Genomic DNA, 6,000 nt, shown 5'->3' with positions numbered 1-6,000 from the left:
GTTAACTGCTTCAGTGCTTGGGCTGGTGGGATGCAGTGTTTGCACAGGATTTAATAATGGATGGTTTGTGGAATTTGTTTTAAGAAGAAACATCAAAATATTTGATCTTCACTGGATTATATAATAAACTGAATTAAAAAATGGATTTTGTTATTTAAATATTTGTCACCTTTTAGGTGTAGTAGGTTCTGTCTTGAAAGATAGATAGATCGATAGATAGGTAGATAGATAGATAGATAGATAGATAGATAGATAGATAGATAGATAGATAGATAGATAGAAAATCATTATGTTGATCTATATATATATGTTATGGTTGGGCAAATACAATTAGATCAAAATGTGCACTAATGTTTATATTATAAGTGAGAGTATAAGATCTATATTATTGCAGTGTGTATGAGTGTATAGTATATACAGACAGATACACTCGTATATACACCATAGATCGGAAGTTTGTGTGAGAAGGGTCCCTTGTCTTCTCTACATGATTATGTCAATAATCATGTATATATATATATAAAACTCCAGCAATAAATCGGCACTCATGAGACTTGTATAAACAGACTAAGGTCTATTAAAGATCCAGGTTTTTTATTTATAAATAAACACACACACACACACACACACACACACACACACACACACACACAGAGAGAGAGAAAGAGAGAGAGAGAGAGAGAGAGAAAGAGAGATACCATGCACTCACAGGTAACAGGGAATCCATCCGCTCTGGTGCAACCATAGGACAGATCCATCCATCCACTGGCTAATATCTTCAAGCATAGACAGCAGGCCACTCACTGGTCTTGAAATGCTTTAAAAAGGGATTTCTTTATCCATAAAATGTCATAGTGTAGAAAGCAGAGGCGACGTTTCGGTCCCTCTGTGGGACTTACTCATGGAACAATTTACAGTAATCACTTTTTAAAGCTTTTCAAGACTGGTAAGTGCCTGCTCCTCTTTGTATATATATATATATATATATATATATATAAAATGAAAAATGCAGGAAAATAGTAGAAACAATATAGTGCAAATAGTACTGAGGAGGATAAATGGGAAATAAAAAAAAACTTTTTGGAATTATATTATAATCCTATCCGGTGTCATATTTTATTTAGTATTGTAATTTGTCACAACTTGTTTTTGCAATACTACTTGCAAGATCATTCAGTTTTGTGTTCATTTTGCACTTTTAATACTATTCTATATGTTTAATACTATTCAGCAGATTGCATATATAAATGTTCTGGGCTCTGAAGGCTGGGACTCCTCTTGCAGCAGGGCTGATGTACAGTGATCACTCGCACTCTTCCATTTAATGTAAGAGGCTTATGGAAACATGCACCCAGCAGGGCCACGCTGAAGCGCAGATCTGCATAGGGAATATACGATAAGGCTTTCTGCATTAAAAGGATGGTGGGGCGACTTTATCTGCGATGGTCAGGCTTTACATCACTCTCTCAATTAATGCTGTACAAAAGGCACCCTAGCACAGTGCTTTCCATTGCTGCATTTTGATTAAGACCACAACACCTCTGGTTGATTAAACTAAAGCCACATGAATATGTTTATTGAGAAAAGATAGGCTGCAAATGATATCTTGCTCCGCTTAAGGTGTCACTTCAAGATTTCTACTCTCTAGATCCTGGAGCGTGTTATTTTTGGAGCATACGTTCAAGACTACCTTAAATGCTACTGCTGGCTTTTTGCCCGGGATCTCTTAAAGTAGATGACATTTTTAGACATTCGGTGTCATTTTCCTCAATATGACCTCTACTTTCATGCCAGGGATGAATCCATCCTGTTATTAATGCATTCAGTTTCATGAGGGAGAGAAGAAAAAAAAAAAACGCTATTCAATTTTCACACCTGAATAGAGTCCAAAAAAAATCCTAGTTTGCTACTGTTATCATTGGGTTGACGAGGAGCTGAAGTTAGTCTCTCACTTTACCAGGCCTCTAGCCGTCGCTCTAGCACCAAGACCCAAGAGAGCGCACAAAGTATATTTAATCAAAGCCGTTGTATAAATAGTAAGATTGCTCTCTTGGATCACCTTTACTTCTAAAGTGGAACTACAAATTAGAGAGAGAAAAAGAGGAAAGGAAAGAGAGAGAGAGAGAGAGAGAGAGAGAGAGAAAGAGGAAAGGAAAGAGAGAGAGAGAGAGAGAGAGAGAGAGAGAGAAAGAAAGAAAGAAAGAAAGAAAGAAAGAAAGAAAGAAAGAAAGAAAGAAAGAAAGAAGGAAGGAAGGAAGGAAGGAAGGAAGGAAGGAAGAAGGGGAGCAAGAGGGGGGGGGGGGGGGGGCGAGAGGGAGTGAGTGAGATAGAGGTACATCTAACAGTGGGACCTAACACTGAATTAGAGGAAGTGAATGATTATTGTAAAATACCATACTCCTGATGCAGGCCAAATCATACTGGCAAGCCTTTGGTCATATAATTGGAAGAAATTTAGTCCACCAGTAAAAAAATATACATACAGTGACCAATTAAAATATGACACTGTGCTACTACTAAACTACACAATACATTTACTAGGTCGAAGTATTGGTCGTACATAACTTATTTTTAACCAATTGCTGATCTCGCTGTAATGCCTGTTCACAGTCATAAAATAGCAGTCAGCTGAAATTGGTGGTTGTCAGTATGTACATAATAATGGGAGCCAGGACACCATGCCCTCCCCCCCCCCTCCTTCACCCCCATAGGCTCCAACTGCTGCGACATATGGATGGGACAGCTGAACATATTGATGATTATACCCACAGCGGGACAGGAGCTAAGGTTATCGCGGCCGGAAAAACAGAAGTCCGCCGGGCGGGGGCGAGAGCGGGCACCTGGTGAATGATAGGTGAAATTACCAAATATCTGATGAGGTAACCGAGTAAAAAATAACGTGAAATGGAATCAGTGGATGGAGCAGGGAAGGTGGGATGGGTGAAGACAAATTGGATAAGTGAGGAGAAGAGGGACAAGTTGAATGGAGGAAAAAGAGAGATGGAATAGGGAAGTAGTGTAATAGTCACTTTGAAGAAGTGGAGCAGATTATTAATATGAAGAAAATTTGAAGAAAAGAATGGTGACCAGATGGAGAGCCTCCGGAAAATGACGGTTTCCTGAAAACATCTTTAGCAAAACATATTAAGTATCCTTAAAACTTGGTGGCCTCACAATCAGAGGCTTCCTCAATAACTGAACTCCACAGTGCAAATAACAAATATACAGTAATCTGTATTAAATATCAGTACAAAAGGACTACTTAAGGAAACAGAGTTATCCTGTACTGGAGCTATTAACCCCTGCAGGAGAAGTGTAGCACAGGCTACTCTGAGCAGGTTCCAATAGGACGTTATGCTAGCTGCAGCGACAATGAGCCTCATCCAGGCCGGCTGCACCTGCGCCCATCGATGCAGAGTATGATTTTCTGTACTTTGCACATGCATGCATGCATGCATGTGCCACCGTTTAGGGGGTGGGAAGAGGTCAGGGATCTCTGTCGTAGGACAGAGATTTCCTGTCCTCTGCGATGGCTGGCTTGTGCCCGATGGTGGGAGAGAGATTCGATGCTGCGTCCTAGGAACGCAGGTGGGATCACTGCTGCAGAAGGAGGCGTCTGCATGTAATAGACACCGCCTGCTGCATCACCGTACAGAGCTATCACTGCTGCTTCCAAGGAAGTGATAGCAACGCCAACCACAACTGAATGAACCCCAATGTTCTCACAGTTCTGCACCCACGCCTGTACCGTACTAGATGGCAAAGGGAGTTTATTGATCATATATATATATATATATATATATATATATATATATATATAAAATTATATATGTATATATATATATATATATATATATTTTTTTTTTATTTTTTTTTCTCAGAGTTCCTTTTGAAATAAGCTTTAAAGTGAGTCTTGGGCAGTTGAAGTACAAAAACACCATTCCTTACTATTTGAAAGGGTTCTGAATATTTATTTTTATTTCTGCTTTAATAACAAATTGGAGTTTCCTTAGATTTAGCATTTTGCATCCTCTATTGAGAAAAAGGGCAAGCCTGACTTTCCATAAAGAAAAAAAAATGTTTTGTATTTGGTATTGTTTGCTATTTAATTTATAATATTAAACATCATTCAGAAATTGCTCACTGCGCCCTGTTACATTTCTGTAAAAGTGTGGCCCACAATTTAATTACTGAATCAATACATTTCCCTGCCAGCGCTAAGATTAGCCTCCATTATTTTTACATGTAGTCTTTGTCATGTAGGCATGGCCATCAATGAGTTCCCCATCAGTGGTCAACATCGATGGTACCACTGGTGGTTATTCTCGATGGTATGAAACCATAGATGGGAATCTATTGATGGTTTCCACCCACCGATGGTTATCCCTGGTTTGTTACTCACAGGACAGTCGACCAATCAGAGTTGGGGGTGAAGCTTCAGCATCACATCAGGGGCAGAGCTAGGCTCCATGTCCCAGCTGTGGGTAGAAAAAAACCATTGTGGTACAATGGGCCTAATTCAGACCTGATCGGCTAAATTTAGCACATCTATGATCAGCTTCCCTGCCCCGTCGCAAAAGTACCAAGCTTTGCACGGCAGCGATGCTTTTATACTTGAAGAGTAGCTCCCCACCAGCGCAGCTCCTGCGCGCTGGCAGGGAGCTGCCCATCGCTGTGAGGGTCACAGTGGCTGCGTGTGAGGTCACGCAGCCCCCACGGCCCGCCCCCCGCACGGTCCGGGCACGCCTGCGGTGCCCGTACCGCGCCCCTAAAATGACGGCCAAATGCCGCCGGCCCACCCCCTCCCGCCCAGCAAACCTCTCTGCCTGTCAATCAGGCAGAGGCGATGGCAGGGCTGAGATGGTCGTCGGCTGTCTGGCATGAACAGTTCAGACCTGATCGGCTGCTGTGCAAAAACACACAGCACCAATCAGGTTTGAGTTAGGCTCAATGTGCCATCGATGGTGAAGAATTAGTAGATCTCCACCATCAATGGTAAACCCATGGTCATCAGATGTTAATTTCGATGGATGTAATCCATCAAAAGTCGATGGCAATCCCTATGGTCAGTTGATATCTATTACATATACTCTGTATATGCTTTTAAATAAGTCAGTCAGTGCTAAGGATTTTCATTACTGCTGTTTGTTCTCAGCATATACAGAACAGTGTAGATCACTGTGTAGAAATATGCTGTTTCTATGTACAGGCTCCAGCAGGGCGAAATACTGTACCCCACCTAGTAGACGTATGGTTAAGAAACTTATGGACTATTCACGGAACTGTCAGCACAATTTGTAAAGCACTCCATCACAGATCAATTACATGCAACTGTAGCCACTATTAAAAATAATTAAATCCCACTGTCTTTCCCTAATATTAGGACAGGACAACCTTGACAGTGAATATTTCCTTCTCTGACTGGTGAAAAGAACTGTAACTATCTAGGAGAAAAGATTGGCTAATGCTACTCTAGAACCACATGATCCATGCGCTGACGGCACAACACCCAGAAACACCAGCAAATTGCCTTATAAAAACGTTTTCTGTGACGTAACAACATGGCTTCCTGTTTCTCAGTACCGATGCCTATTGCAGCGATGTTAAGAGAATAAATAATATCTGTAATTTTACATCAGAATCTTCCTGTCTCAGAGATACAGTAGTCCCTTATTTTACTTTGGATAAATCAGTGGTAGAAACTGGAAAGCATTACTGCAGATGTACAAGTGGTCCTTGCTCTGCCCATTACCTTTGTGGTCACATTATCGGTATAAGATGACCAGCATCACTTGGGATGGTCGGCATCAAGCATTCACACATTATGCGCCACCTACTGTACAGATGAATGGTGAGAAGGCGTCACCAATCAGCCACTGTCTAACCTGCTACATGTAATGTGTAACAGTTGACTCACCAGTAAGAGGAGAATTTACAGTAGGTCAATTATTGGCCTGGATACAAGCCTCACTATCTGTGGGGGTCTATGTACTAAGCCTT

Source organism: Pseudophryne corroboree, chromosome 11 (assembly GCF_028390025.1).
Source record: "Pseudophryne corroboree isolate aPseCor3 chromosome 11, aPseCor3.hap2, whole genome shotgun sequence".
NCBI classification, from domain to species: Eukaryota; Metazoa; Chordata; class Amphibia; order Anura; family Myobatrachidae; genus Pseudophryne; species Pseudophryne corroboree.
The sequence above is the reverse complement of the archived record's forward strand: the minus strand, read 5'-3'. Positions refer to the sequence as shown.